The sequence below is a fragment of the Manacus candei genome, unplaced genomic scaffold, assembly GCF_025592945.1.
Source record: "Manacus candei isolate 608988 ecotype Guabito, Panama unplaced genomic scaffold, ASM2559294v1 h1tg000093l, whole genome shotgun sequence".
Classification (NCBI taxonomy): domain Eukaryota; kingdom Metazoa; phylum Chordata; class Aves; order Passeriformes; family Pipridae; genus Manacus; species Manacus candei.
The window spans coordinates 474,715-490,149 of NW_026138141.1; positions in this window are offsets into that span (position 1 = coordinate 474,715).

Genomic DNA, 15,435 nt, shown 5'->3' on the forward strand with positions numbered 1-15,435 from the left:
TTTCTAACCTTTTTCTTGTGGCAACTGGCACAACATGTGATTGCACCCTGAGCCCACTGGGTAGCAATAGCTTCTATAGCTGCTGAAGAAAAGAGAAAATCACTTGGAAATTTCATGAGAGATAACCCAGAAGTAATAGTGACTTGATGATTCATGTCTTCAAACATAGGGAAATGTAGAAAACCAGCAAAGAGCCTCAAGTAATGCTGAGAATTCCTGTTCCAAAAAACAATAAGGTTGTATGATAATCATCTCAATACATCAGCAGAAACAGCTCTCCATGTCCATAAAATAAATTAGTCTGAGACAACGCAAACAAAATATTAATGAAGGCTGCATTTGAGATGCTTCATTCAGTCCCCAGCATCTCACTTTATCTGACCCATCTAAATCTTTTCAGGGATCCTTTTTCTCTCCTCTTTCTTTCTAATTACCCACTCCATCTTTTCCCCTCCTGATTCTTTATCTAGTCAGCTCCTTCTGTGTGGACACTTTCCCTCATAGCTGCCTGACTGCAGGTGTCCAGGAAGGATCTGCTCCCCTTTGTGCTGTGACACCACAGTCCTTTCCCTGCCTGACTTACAACTTCCCTGGCACATCGGGGCATTTCAGTTGCATCACCTCTCCTGAAAACCTGAGGATATCTTACAGTTTTTAGAACAGACATGGTGTCCTTTTTTTGATTTTTTTTAACCAATCAGCTGACTGTCTAATGCTGCTCGGGAGGAAAGGTAAGGTGAATAGGTTGAAATTTTCTTCAAAGAAATATAAGTATGTATTGAAGGAAAACCAGGTACTCGTGTAAGAACAATGTCTGGGACGAATGTCTGTCCAGTCCTATATCCATCCCCATGATATGCACATCTGCTGGCCACACTTTGGCCCTTTCAGTACAGAAGCGTCTCCAGTCACTCTGGTCCACCATACTGATATTAAACTAACAAGGAACTGCTGGATATTTTTTCTTGGTAAGAAAGCAAAATCAGATGAATTTGTGTCCCATGGGAGGAACAATGACGGGACCATGGTTCCATGGAATCAAAATTACCTGGCAGAGAGTGGTAAACCCCTTTGTTTTACCTGAATTAAATAAAACACGTGCTTTTTTTGCATGAGCATTTGCCTCATCACCATGTGTCAGGGTACTTGGGAGGAATTTTATAATAGATAACCTGAGCTTTGGACAGCTGTGGCAGATTACATTTAACTCAGATTGATGTAAGGTAAACAGATCTAGGTATAGAAAAACTTGTTTATCCCTACTGATAGGATTATCTGAGGCCAGTAACTTGGAGGATATCACAAACTTCTCAGTAAAAAGGCTTGCCTCATGCAGAGCATCAGGATCAAGAACAGGAGAGTCTGTATCCCTAGTGGGCTTCTCATGGATCCTTGAGCTTATACCCTGACATCCATAGGCATCTTCTACCTTCCTGTGTGAGAGACACATGGAGCAGGCTGCTGTGGTTCCCAAATCATTCCCTGATTTGCAGTCCTGGGCAGGACTGCAGTCACCTCCCAGCTGACAACAGATCAGCAGTTTGGTGCCCTGAAGAAAGCATGACATCACTAACTGAAAGAAAAATATTTTGAAGTATAACATAACCTGAAAACATTAAAAAGCTGTCAAAAAATAACATTTGCAAGATATATTTTTCCCCTCCACTGAGAGGTCCCTTTTCTCTCCTGTTCTATTAATGTCTTCTTTAGACAGCTTTGGTTAGTCCACTTCCACTATTCCATCTCTTTTCTCACAGAGTTTAACTTGCTGTTTTCCCTCACTTGACAGTCATAAACTGATGAAATACGCTTGAAATTTCTTTGGGGACATATCTTTACACCTAATGATTTTACCAATTGCTTCCAGTCTGGGAGCTGTTGTATCACTTCTTTGTTCTTCTCTCTCCAGCTCCAACAGAATCTTACTGAATAACCTCCTGCCCTGGTCTTGCCCCTGCCTAAAACCATTGCATCACCATATTCATAAGGCTGTTACAGATTAGCTGCATTCCCATCACACTGTGGCTCTGCTGCATTGCTCACTGTGATGAGCTGCCACTGTGAGTAACAGCAGAGCCATACATTCCTGTCTGTGACAGGGGTCACAGGAATACAAATTGCTATTGATTTCTTTCTCTCTCTACTGCAAAACACAGAGGAGTTGCCTCTTACCAGCAGAAGGACAGTGCTGGCACACCAGGTCTGCTGGCTTAACTCAGATTGCTCAGAGCTCAGCCTCTGGGACCTGCTCTCCTGCATGTGTTCCTCAGGCAGCTGTTTTCATTTCTTGTGGTCAGGAGCCAGTGGGTAGAGCCCTACACCACAGCAGGCAAGAGAAAACTATCAACTCACTTTAGCACCTCTCTAACTGGATTTTTATTATATCGAAGCCTCTAAGAACTGTTTTAAGAGTGAATATACAAAATAAAGCAGTGACAAACAGCTGCATATAGCACTTTTGAGCAGAATGATAGTTTAACCAGACTGGATCACAGCAAGTACACTGATACTTTTACAGTGATTGTAGAATTCACTTCCTGAATAATTGTACAATGTATGATGGTAACTGCACTTGCTCATACTACAAGCCTTATTGATCCCAACAGGCAACCAAAAAACACGAGCAATATTCTTTTACTTTGGGAGCTGTTACTCAGGTTATCAAATCTTATGATGATGAGAGCTACATAAGTACTGGGACATGCATAAAGCACAAGCACAAGCATTCTCCTTGTGCAATTAGTCCAGGCACATGTAGCATCAAAGGCTGCTGCAAATTCTCTCAAAACAGAAAAAGATGCCATTTCTTAAGTGAGAGAGAATTTATTTGGATCATCTCCCAGGATGATATCAACATGCATGTTGATATCTCCTTGAAAATAGGATTGTCATCTTTGTTTCAGTACATACCATTGCTTCCAGAACACATATACTGGATATTGTCTATCTGAGAGCGTGAAGTTCCCACCAAGATGCAACCAAAATGCTCCTGATCTTTCAAACACTGGTAGAAACAAGAGGAAGAGGCTACAGAATTGTTGGAGATTGGGTCTTTTTCTCTCCCTGCATTGTTTCCTCTACGAGATTTTATGGAAGCTCACAAATAAAGTCTCTTTCTGAGACAGCTAAATCTCTGTGAATCCCAAAGATGGCCTTAGGCTATGCATATCTACTCTTCCTGCTCTTTAAGCCGTCTAGACACGATAGCCTGATCTGGAGACCATGTAGCTGCACTAGGGTGATACATTTGCTGAGCTACTAAACCCTGGGGAGATTGGAATGGATTAACAGGAGCACAGGGCAGTGCTTTGAGACTTCAGCCAACTTTAAGGCTCTGAAGAGGTGGCACAAATACAGAGCTGGGGCCAGCAGTGCCAGCCACAACTGCATCTAGTAAGCACAAATTGCTCCTGCTGCTTTGCTGCTGCAGTCAAGGCTTTTCTCAGTATTTACAAGTCTTGTTGATTTTAGAAAAATAGGACATGTATCACAAGGCTAAAAACTAAGCCAAAGTCCTGACACACAGTGTGTACCTGCAGTGACAAGAATGACTAAGCTTTTGGTGGAGTCTCTCTCTGCATGCTCACGTATTCAAGTCATCTGTAGCCTAAATGGGGGACTACAGCATCCATGGCTGTATCAGCAATGGGAGCATGTGCTGGTGTCAATGCTGAAGCATTTTCAGTCCATCCAGTAGATGTATATTTCTGCACACGTGTGCAGACACATGCCTGCACACACCCCCAGGCACACCAATCAAGCCAGTAAGGAATGCAGCCACTACCCAAGTGTTTCTTGGCAGGGCTCTACACATTGTGCCAGCCAAGAAAAAAAATTCACATTTACGGGAAAACTCACTGCTGTTCTCATCCTGTTACACAGCAAATAAGAGTGTTGCACAACAAATGTTGACACAGCAACTCTCAGAGGAATTTCACAGACAAAATAACCATGTATTCACAAATGTGAATGCAATAATCTGGGATTTCACATGTATTTATTAAGAAATTATTCCCTAGGGGATGAAGCCAAAGATATGAGGTGATTATCATAAATTATCTAATATGATCAGGTACTGTACTGTGCAAGTTTAACTTAAAATAACTTCAAGGAACATATAGAGTTTTGCTTGAGGTTTTGTTCAATACTGAAAAGAGATCTTGGTTTCTTAAAACTTCCCAGCCCCATTTAGAGATCTCAGATGACTGAAACACTATGGTCAAGTGTTTCATTTATACTTCAAAAATTGGAACATTTCTGTGGCCTTGAACACTGACCCTTTGGACTGTTGCCTGTCCCTAATGGACTGTTGTCTGTCCCTAATGCATGTTAGAGAATTTCAAAACAGATATGGGCATGTGAATAAAGTAAATCAAGTCTAAGAATTCCTGGGAAAGAGCAAATAATCTGTAAATAAAACTGGACAGGCCTTATTTTACAGTCCCAGAGGCAAAAGGATGTAGGTCAGTTCATTTCCAGTACCATTCCCCCCCCAAAACTGTTGTTGTGCTGGTAACAGTCCATGGCCCATGTGAGTAGTTCAACTGTGCCCAAATGCTCTTTTAGGGGAGGCCTAGCTAGCACAGACCAAAAGCACATTAAATAATTCAACAGGAAGGATACTCATGTGCCCCTTTCTAAAGCCCACAACTTGGTCCTCTTTCATTTTAGCAGCACAGATACCACCGGGCCACTTGACAGAGCACAGAAATGGTGACCTGTTGTGTAGCGTGGCGGTACTTCACATGGTAAAGAAGGAAGCACACTCCTTGTGAGGTGGTGAACAAAGAGAATTTATGTGTGATTTTGTGTGTATTTTATAGAAATCAAACCTTCTATGAATCACAAGAAACCAAGCAGAACACATTTCAAACAATAGGTTAACAATATCTCGAAGAAACTAACTCTCAAAATGAGGGATTAACCTTATAGTATAACAGGAATTAGTTACAACATTAAAAAGTTGTTCAGAAAATTTCCCCAAGGCAATATGAATGGCAGCCAGTTCCAGAACCTGTACAGGAGTTTGGTTCATGGTCTGTACTTCTCATTCCCACTGTTCTGTGGCAGGGTTTACTCAAGTCATTGCAGCTTTTTTTGGTTTTTCCAGATGCACCTGTGAAGGCTCTGAGGCCTTTCACTGGTTGTGGCCTTTGTGTTTGCATCAGTTTACCTTTAAAGGTAAACTACTAATTTCTGCCCACAATCTGTGTTTAGGGAGATGGATTGAAATATTACTATCAAAGCTTGTCAAGGCAGCTTGGAATCCTACATCTTCAGCCCGCATCCAATTCAAATTGTCCTTCGTAGCTGGGATGTAGATGATAGTAGGATCCATTCCGTCCAGTTCCTGCAGTTGTTCTCTGCCTTTAATGACAAGCTTAGCAAACATTTTGTTAATGGTCCACACAGTCTTGGGTGGTGTGTGGGGCAGAAAGAGCCACTCCAGAATTAGCAGCGGGTCTTTCTCAGTCTGATCCCACTGAAACAAGACTGCAAATGGCTGGTACCTGTTGGGAACTAAGGCTAGGCAGATTTACAGTTCAGGATTTCTCCGTCTGCCCTGCCTATTCTCTATTGCCTTGGCACAAATGTCTAACGCCTGCTTTGCCTCCGCTGTCAGAGACTGGTTAGACGTTAGGCTGGAGTCTCTCCTTAGCAGCACAAATAGAGGGTGTAGCTCCTTTGTGGTTATGTTTAAAATAGGTCTTAACCAATTTATGGCCCCCAGGAGTTTTTGCAACTCATGTAAAGTTAAAGTGTCCTTTACCTCGAGCTGCAGTGGCTGCGTGGAAATTTCTTGCTGTGTGATCTTCCATCCAGGGAAGTCCAGGGTTGTGATGGTTGGATCCTCTCTGAAACAATCTGAAATCCTGCATCTTGGACAGTTTTGGTTAGAGCAGTAATAACAAATGGCAGTTCATTTCTTGTGGCCATGGTTATTAATGTGTTATCTATATGATGGTGTATGATAATTGTCTGATTTTTCATCGGGCTGTTTTGCATCCTCCAAGGAAGGACAGCCCAGCAGTGCTGGTGGTCTTGCATGGGCTGTGCATTGTTCAAGGCCATGATGGAAAAGGTAAACCTTGGCGCATTCTCAGGGTGCAGAAGGATGGTAAAGAAATAGTTCTTTAAATCAATTATCATTAGAGGCCAATTTGCTGGAAGCCTTGTAGGTAAGGGCAGTCCAAGCTGCAAGGCTTCCACATGCTTTATGACCGCATTTTCTACTCTTAACATTTGCAGTGTTTTCCACTTCTCACCTTTCTTGGGGGTGCAGAATACAGGAGTATTTTTGGGGCTGGTTGTTGGCACATTGTGGCTTGCCTTAAGCTGCTTCCTCTCTTGCTCAGGAAGGCGGGTGGCAGAGAGGAGGATAGCGAGCAGCACGGCAGTAAGTAGTACAGTGCTTATGGCATAGCCTTTGCCTTGTTTATGGCACCCTTGGTATAAGTCAGCCCATTCCCTGCTGCTTAGGTAGTTGTGGGATGTTGCTGCTAAGGGTCTCCAAGGGCAATCTCTCTGAGAGTGGTTACTGTCACCACATGTAACACAACTAGCTCTGTGTCTGGCCTCATCTTTTACTCCTAACTGGGCTTTTAGGGTTATAGCAAAAGGGTTAGATTGGTGTTTCACAGAGTTAACTCTTTGGTAGGATTGAACTAACTCAGCAATGCTGTAGCCTTCCCTTTCAAGAGGGGTTTGCAAAGATTCTCCACAGCTTGAGCTTGCCTTTTCAAAAGCCAAATGCTTATACAGCATGTCTTGGGCTTTATTGTGATGCCTTAAGCCCCTAATGGTTTTTATTTTTCTAATACTTGTAAGTTTTATAAGTAGTGGAAGTACTAAAAGCAGCATCCCTCCCTTCCTCCCTTATCCCTTTCCTCTAGCACCCTTGTTTACACATTCATTAACCCTCTTACCCCATTCTATGCTCCCCATATCACCCCTACCCCTGAATACAGCAGAAATGTTTAGTCTTTTGTCAAGGCAAGGCCCAGATTGTTGGCAGAACAGCATATCAGGGCCTAAACCACAGAACACGGTCAAAAACTGGGTGACTGTGTACCCTTTGTGCTCTGATGAAGATGAAGATGGGCTGAACAGAGGGTCCCGAAACACACCCCAGACCCATTTTCAGGGGGTGGACCTGGGGTGGTTCAGAGTAAAGGCCACAGGGTGGACACATCTGGGATTGGATGGATGATATTATAAAATGTAACATCTCAGGCACAAAGGGTGGGCGCGTCCTGTAACACCTTTGCCTTGGCATAATAAACCCTTTCTTATCTCACCCCTAATTAACTGCTCCGGGAGATTTTTTCAGCACCTAACTCCCACGGCAACAATTGTATTCCACTTGTTTGATTGCAACCGATCTAGACATCTTGAATTTGGTTCAGAATAGTTTTGTAATGCTTTTGTAGAGGGCAGGTTGCTATTTTGGTCTGTAGTGTGAAGGTTTTTCATAGCTTTCAGGGCTTGTTTGGCTATTACATCGTATATCTCTCTATGGTATTTAGATTGTGTATCTATTGAACTATAATTTCTATCTCTGGTTAACTGATGTGCTATTACACCTGCCTGTGGGTCACTGGCATAAGCAGAGCAATTCTCCCTAAAATCGGCCAGCCACATGTTGTCTTCCAATCGTGTGGCATACTTATGAACTGATCCTTCCCCGTTTGCTACCTCGCTCCCTCCCGGCAGAACCATCCTGGATTCCTCCTCCTCATCTCCCCATTCCTCTCCCCCTGTGGCCCCAGTGAACCCGGTTCCCTGTGGGGAGGTGGTGGTGGGTGGTGGAGGCAGCGAGGGGGCGAGGTTACCTCCCCCTTTGTGCCTATGGGTGGGGCAGGGCAGAGCTGGGGCCAGGAGAGATGGGTCAGTTTCCAGTCCATGTGGCGGGCAAGGTGGTGGCACCCATCCCTGGGCACATGGCCGGTGATCATCTGCGGTGCGAGGTGGCAAATATGCTGGGTTACCCCCCCATCACTATTACGGGGTCCTCTGTGCTGGTCCCATGGGCTGGGATCTCGCATCACAGGCCCCGTCTCCTCCCGCCGACCTGCGTCCCCTTGGCTCCCGATCCCTGACCCAAACCTTAAGTCACGAACAGCTCCTCTCCCTTCCCCCGCCGGACTTTGTGTGTTTGAGGTCTTATGCCTAGAAGTCGGGCTGTTGCCAGTAGTGTGAGCGGGGGGGGTGTGTTGGTGTTGGATGCATGTGTTGTCCGTTTGTGTGCTCTGCTTAGTGCAGACATTATGACTTGCCAGGCTGGAAAGGCATTGTTAGCTTGGGGGTCTCCCCCCTGAGCTTTTAGTTTTATAAGGTTTCCTATTTTGTCCCATATTTCTATGTGAAGGGCTTCAACTATTGGCAGTTCAGGGACAGCTGTCTAAATAAAGCGTACCAGTTTTGTTAGTTCCACCCTTGTAGCTTGTATGTGATACGGTTTTAGCAGGATAGCCAGTGCATCTGTGTTCTGTGATATCTCAGTGGAGAGAAAATTTCTCATTTTACCTTTCAGTCTCGGCGCTGTAGATGTGCACTGCTGGAAAGTCTTTGTCTATTTGCTGGCTTCTCCCGGTTCTCTGTCGGCTGGGTCTGTGTGGGTGGCGGAGGCACTGTTTCTTGGTGGCGTGGCAGGGCTTGTTGGCGCAGGTGCGGGCTGCGGCGGCGCTCGGCAGTAGGCGATCGGCTGGTGAGCACGGGCACGTCTGCAAGCGGCGTTTGCAAGCGGCATCTGCAAGCAGCAGGCGTGGGTGGCTTGGTGTGGGGCTCTCCAGCAGCGGCGGGAAGCGGCTCCGGGGTTCCCGCAGTTCGCTGGGTGGTGCAGGGGTTCTGACGCTGCGACGGGGAGTCGCGGCGTGGCGCGCGTTCGGTTCGGCTTCAGTAGGTCCCACGTGGTTTTGAACGTGGCATGGGGAGAGGCTTGGCGGGGTCACGACGCGGCTTCGGCTGGTCCCACGTGGCTTTTGAGCGTGGCACATGGCCGGCAGGAAGTGGCAGGCTGCGGCAGTGAGCTGCAGCAGTTTCTGCTAGGCAGAAAACTGATGCGGGCTTCGCGGGGTCTGGCGGTCGCGCTGAGGATGTTAGAAGGCAGAAGCGGCGGAGCCGCTTTACGCACACGGCCGAGCCGTGGCAAGCGGCAGGTAGCGGGGCTTCCCTGATGGTTTTAAGGTGCTCTGCCACCTGGGTCTCCGAGCTGCGGACATGGTATCGCTTGGGGAAGAGTCCTTGCTGCATAGGATGTTGGCGCTGCCTCTCAGCGTGACTCACCGCTCCGGTGTATGTTGGACCCCACTCCGCCTCTCCGACTGCCTCGATCTGTCGGTTTTTTCTTTTCTTCTTTCTTCTTTCTTCTATTTCCTGTGCACTATCTCTAATATTTTTGGAGCTCACTAAACTAGGATTGTGTTTCTCAAACGCTCTGAGACAACAACTTAAAGACAGCTGTGGTTTTTTTGGTGAAAATTCCCGTCTCAAGATAATTGAGACGATACTGGAATTACCAAGTTTTTTGCCTGATTCAGGATATGCTAAACTGACTTAATATAAGTTCAAAGTCTCAAGTTTGGGTGCACCATATGTAGCGTGGCGGTACTTTACATGGTAAAGAAGGAAGCACGCTCCTTGTGAGGTGGTGAACAAAGAGAATTTATTTCAAATTCAGCACTGGTTTTATCCCTTAAACCCATGTGACTTCTTTGACCAATAAAGTTGTCTATGTCAGCGCATGCTCCCTCGGGCACTCTTGCCCTGGTACATCCCCGGTACCTTAAACACACTCCCTACACTGTTGGATTCCAAATTTTAGATATGTGAAAAGAAACTGCTAGGCTTAAACAGAAAACCTTGAGTCAAAGAAGCTGGGGAAAACCCCTTTGTAGTAACTTCATCACTGTAGATTCTTCCTGCCTCCTCCAGCACAATGGAAGAGATTCCTTGCATGATGTTATCAAATGCCCTGCCCAAACCAAAGAGATCATACCCTGATTTGATCAACACATAGGAAGACCCACTGTTTTGTCTCTCCTTTTGTGTTACCTGTCCTCCCCGTAAAATCACTGCCCAAGTTAAAGTGGGTTTTTCCCATGAGGTAATTCCTAAGACCCCAAAAATGTTAACCTGGGTTTTTTCCCTTACCTCATCCTTGTGAAACCCCCCAATTTTAATACCATAAATATGCAGAACCCCCTGTTGAATATGTAAACCCTGATTCTTTAAATATGAAGTTGTATGTCCAATAAAGGATTCCAGTTCCTTGCCTCTCCTGGGATCGTGATAGGTCATTGACCTCTGCAGTGACCCTCCCTCTGCTTCTTCTGGGGACAAAGAATGTAAATCACTCCTCTCAAAAAATATCCTGAACTTACACAAGAAATTAGATCTTAAAAGCAACTGCTTTATAAAGGAACAGTTCTGAAATAATTCCAGAAAATTAGCCCATTGCTAAAGTCCAACTCTGAAGTGCTATTTATTTGCAAAATTATTTTTTTTCTAGAATGATCACTGGTAATAAAAGTAGTTCCCAAAATGATTTCTTGAGACGTACTGGCTTGCCAGGCTTATTTCTACCTTTCAAACTTTTGCAAATGAAATCAGCAGGTCCTTACATGCAGTATAAAGCTTTGTAACCAGAAGTCACAGAACTTTTGTGAATCCAAGGACTGACCATCAAATTTAGCATTGAAAATGTGAGACATAAATCAAGGCATTTGAAGAATGCATTTCCCAGTGGTAGCAGGTCTTCTTCCAATACTCACTAAGATTTTATCTTTTCAAATGTCAATGTCACAATTACAGGGACCAAGACACAGAAAGAGGGGTTACCGGACATTGAGACATTTTCAATCAAGTGCTGGAAATCTGGCTTCATTTTCTTCTATTGTGCAGCTTTGAGAAGGACACAAATATCTCCAGAGATGTCACTATCAAAGGAGAAAAAACTTAAACAGAAAAGATCTTTACTCCCCAGATTTGATAAAAGGCCAGTTTATTTTTGCCTTCTGAAATCTGAAGCATGCTTGTCAAATTCAGCAGCCTGGCTGGCGTGCGTCATGGCTCTTTGTTCACACAGTCCTTAGACAAGTTGTGTTTTCACAGATATTTTTCCAAGATGACCACCTTTCTTAATGCAATTTAGCTGTGCTAGGGAAGCACTGATGGGCTTCAGTGCAGTCAGGTCCTTCCTCAGTCCTGCACCCCTCAAAGAGGCTGATGGCATGTTCAGTGACTCATTTTTGGAAAGAGGCTGTGGCAGTGGCACCTATGCCATCTTCTTGATATAACCTGCATTACCTTGGTTAGGTGTGTATTATAAACACCAGGTGTGTATTATAAACAAAAGATTAAGTGCTTTAAACCAGTCATGGTTTATTCTGCTATAAGTTTCAGTTGTCTCTAGCTGAGCTGATTTCCAGGAACAGATTTTATTTCTTCTCTGCTGTTTATTGCAGCTCTCTCTTGGGACTAGTAATATGAAGCTATAGATAGGCTGCTTTACAGTGCTGTGTCAGAAAGCCTTCCTGAGACACGTAAACAGCCAGTGAGCTGAGGAAACAGCAGATAATCAGCTTTATTTTCTCCCTGAGTGGGTTTTAATACATGGGTCACATTGACCAGAACCTGCAGTGTCTGAGACAGCATTTGACAAGACCTGCTTGTTCAGCAGGGACCTGAAATTCCCACTTGGTGCACAGTTACCTGCAGTCACTCAAGTGTGATAGATTTGGTAGTTGATTTGTCTAAAAAATAAGATATCACCACATAAAAGCTAATGCTCTCCTATCAGCTGCACAATTACACTATGCTCACAGAAGAATCTAATAAAAGAAGACGACTGATTTTATTATTTAGCTAGGTCTCAGCAGCAGAGAACAGTAGAGGGAGAAAGTCTCGGTAACCAGGTAATATGCCCAGTAAAGAAAATATTGTTAAAAGTTTGCACTTGCTGACATGTTTTTAATTTCCAGATAAATATGAACTTCACCTTCTTGTCAGGGTGCCACAAGGGCTTCAGTCTCCCTAGGGACCCTCAGAGCAGCAGGCAGCACCTGGTAGTTCAAACCTATCATGGAATCATAGAATGCTTTGGGTTGGAAGGGACTTTAAAGATCTCCTAATCCAACCCACGTGCCATGGGTAGGGACACCTTCCACTATACTAGATTGCTCAAAGCCCCATACAATCTGGTCTGTCCACAACTTCTCTGGGCAAACTGTTCCAGTGCCTCACCACTGTAACACTAAACAATTTGTTCCTAATATCTAATATAAATCTACCCTCTTTCAGTTCAAAGCCATTTCCCCTTGTCCTATCACTACATGTTCTTGTAAGACGCCCCTCTCTAGCTTACTTGGGGGCCCATATTGGGTACTGGAAGGTGATATAAGGTCTCCCAGCAGCCTTTTCTTCTCCAGGCTGAATGGCTCCAACTCTCTCAGTCTTTCCCCTTAGGAGAGTTGTTCCAGCTCTGGTCATATTCATGGTGCTCCTCTGGACTCGTTCCAACAGATCCTCTTCCCACTCTACCCCCAGAGAGCCGGGCAACCCTAGCCCTGTGCACCCTCCTGGGAATGGGGACAGGCCAAGGCCAGCAGGGGATGTTGTTTCATAAGCAGGGATCCCAACCAATGAGGTCCATGGCCAGGCAGGGCAGGGCCTGATGGCCTTGAGGGGCTGAAATGGTTTCCTAGGCCATGGATAGGGTAGGGAATTCCATGGGAAGATGGTCTGGGCCGTACATGTGCATATGACCCTCATGCCCTGATGCTTGACATTCCGTATGTGCTCCAGGTAGATGATTTCTCTGGGTAAGGATGATGCTGGATGAAAGACTCTGTTACCCTGCAAGTTATGGAAGTAACAGCTTCCAAAGACAAAATGGGAATTTTAGCAATCAGGCCTTATCTAAAAGGCAACAATCAGTTCAGCTAAAATAAAGTCTTGTCTGCTCTGGGTTTGGTTATTGCAGGTCCTGGAACAACTGGGCTCACTGGGTTATGAGCAAGGCAGAATCCTGTTTTGTTGGTGGCTGGCTGTGTCTCATACAAACACCACTGTTTCTTCCACCCACATGTGAACAACTCTGGATGGTTTCTAGCTGACAGAGCATGCAATGGGAAGGAGGCACAGGCACCTCATTTGGTCCTTAACACCCCTTTGGGAGACAGTCTGTAACCATGAGTTATCACAGTGCTAAATCCCACAGCAGCTTTGGTCCCTTGTGGATGGAGCCAGTTATTCCTGAAAAAAGTGGCAATACAAACAATGCTGATCTGGAAGACAATCTGGTGCTGGAAATCATATGTTAGGAGTATATACACTTATCTATTTCAAATACATATATATTAATTTTTAAAAAATAAAATAAGTAGGATTAGTGTAATCCAATTTTAGATATCCATAGCGTAAGTATGTGTATTTTTCCTAGTTCCACACCCCCACCCCCTGGCTCCCTTCACAGTCAACAGAGGAATACAGGCACCTTAAGGGCATGACTCACCCAACTTGTTTTGAGATGTCTAAATAACAAGACAGAAATTCTGTCCTACAAGGGACAGTTTCTCTCCTCAACTGATTAAAAGGACAGTGAAACATGCTTACCTTGGGTGCAGCCATACACCTTTAGGGGCAATCTCACTTCCAGTAATTAAGGAATAAAGATCATATCGCCAAAATCCTTCTGCATTAGAAATCTTCACACCTACTCACATATGAATACACAGCCTTGGGAGCCTGTTGAAAGACCCCTTACAGTAATTGAGATCTCTGAGCAGGAGGGTTATTATTTTGGTTAAGTTTTGGTTTATAAACAATGTTTTTTGTGGCATCTCTATCCCATAACCCTTTATCAGTGAAGTTAAGTCGCTTCTGTTACAGATACAGCTGAAGCACACCTTTTCTGAAGAAAATAGTCAAAGCCTACTGATCAAAGACTTCTGCGTGACAAGAAACATGATGAACTTCTTCCCCCGAATACATATCTGAATGCATTGAGCTTGAGCTGTCATGAATGCCACAACTTATACTGCTGCTGCAGATGCATTCCTGCCCTGCCTGGAGTGTAAACTCAAGAGTGCATGAGAGAGCAATGAGCTCTGCAGGAACCCAGTGGGAAAAACCTGGATGATGGTCTCTTTTATCACTCACTGGGGAATTATTACTAGTAAATACACTGGTACCTGTTTTCTACTGTGCTTACTGCATCTAGCAATTTTGCATTTAGTAGTCATAGCCTCGTTTTACACCAAAATCTTAAATCAATAGACAATTACCACTCACAGCATTTTAAATAAAGACATTGGGACTCAAACATTGAATACAAGATGTTTCCATAGCTGTAACAAGAAACAGTAATTACTATACCTAAGCAGTGGCTCATCAGCAAAAGTTTGGTTGTTGATATTTAAACCTGTGTATGAGACTTTACTTCAAACTCATGGAGAAAACTCTAGATTACTTACTCCTTTCTGAGGTTGCAGAAGGATAATCACTATAAGAGACACTATAAATATATATGTTCAGTTATCTTTTATATTTGCTCAAATTTTGCATTCTACATTACAACAACTATTTATACAAAAGCCATGGTGAGAAGCCCACAAGAGCAGCTGCTGATTGTCCAGCCATTGAGTCATGCTTCAGCTATCTCAATGTGGTAATTGTATTCTATACACATTTCACATAGTCTTGTGCCAGTGAAAAATTAGATATGCTGGACTGTTGTGTGGACGTTTGCATCAATGGAAAGGCTCATTATATTTGTTTTGGATAATGCCTCCTCTCTAATGACAAGAACAAATAGATAGGGTTTTTTTTCTGTGTAGTAGTGAAGCTGCATTACCAAGAAAGCTGTCCCTTGAGAACTGGTAAGGTCTCTGTGACCTTGCTTATTCTGACAGATTCCTTCAGGTTTCCTTTATCTTTCCCAATTATAATTTATGACCCAAGGCAATGATCCATCAAGCCAGGTACGTTGCTTGAAGCTTACAATGGCAAAGGAGGGATGGCATTCCTTGCCCACAGTGAACAAGAAAACTATTATTACCTAATAGAAGTTCTCATATCTAACGAAAAGATAGTTGTTGCAGGAAATATTAAAGAACTGCAGTCTTTGATGTGAGGGTTGGTGACCCCTGTGATAGAGCACAGGAGCAAACCCAAAGTCCTTGCAAGTGCAGTCCAGACACTACTGAAGCCAATAGTAAAACTCCCACTAATTTCAGCATGTTGAAGATTTCCTCTGGATTCAGTTTATGACATAATCACGACCTTTTCAGTGAGTGGCAGATGATGTCTCCATTCTGTGCCATAATGCTCAACTGTAAAACAGAAACTACAGGAGTTACCCCCACCAGCAAGAGAGAACAATGGAAGTTAATGCCAGTGCTAGCACAGCACACAACCACTCTGAAACCAGAGGTG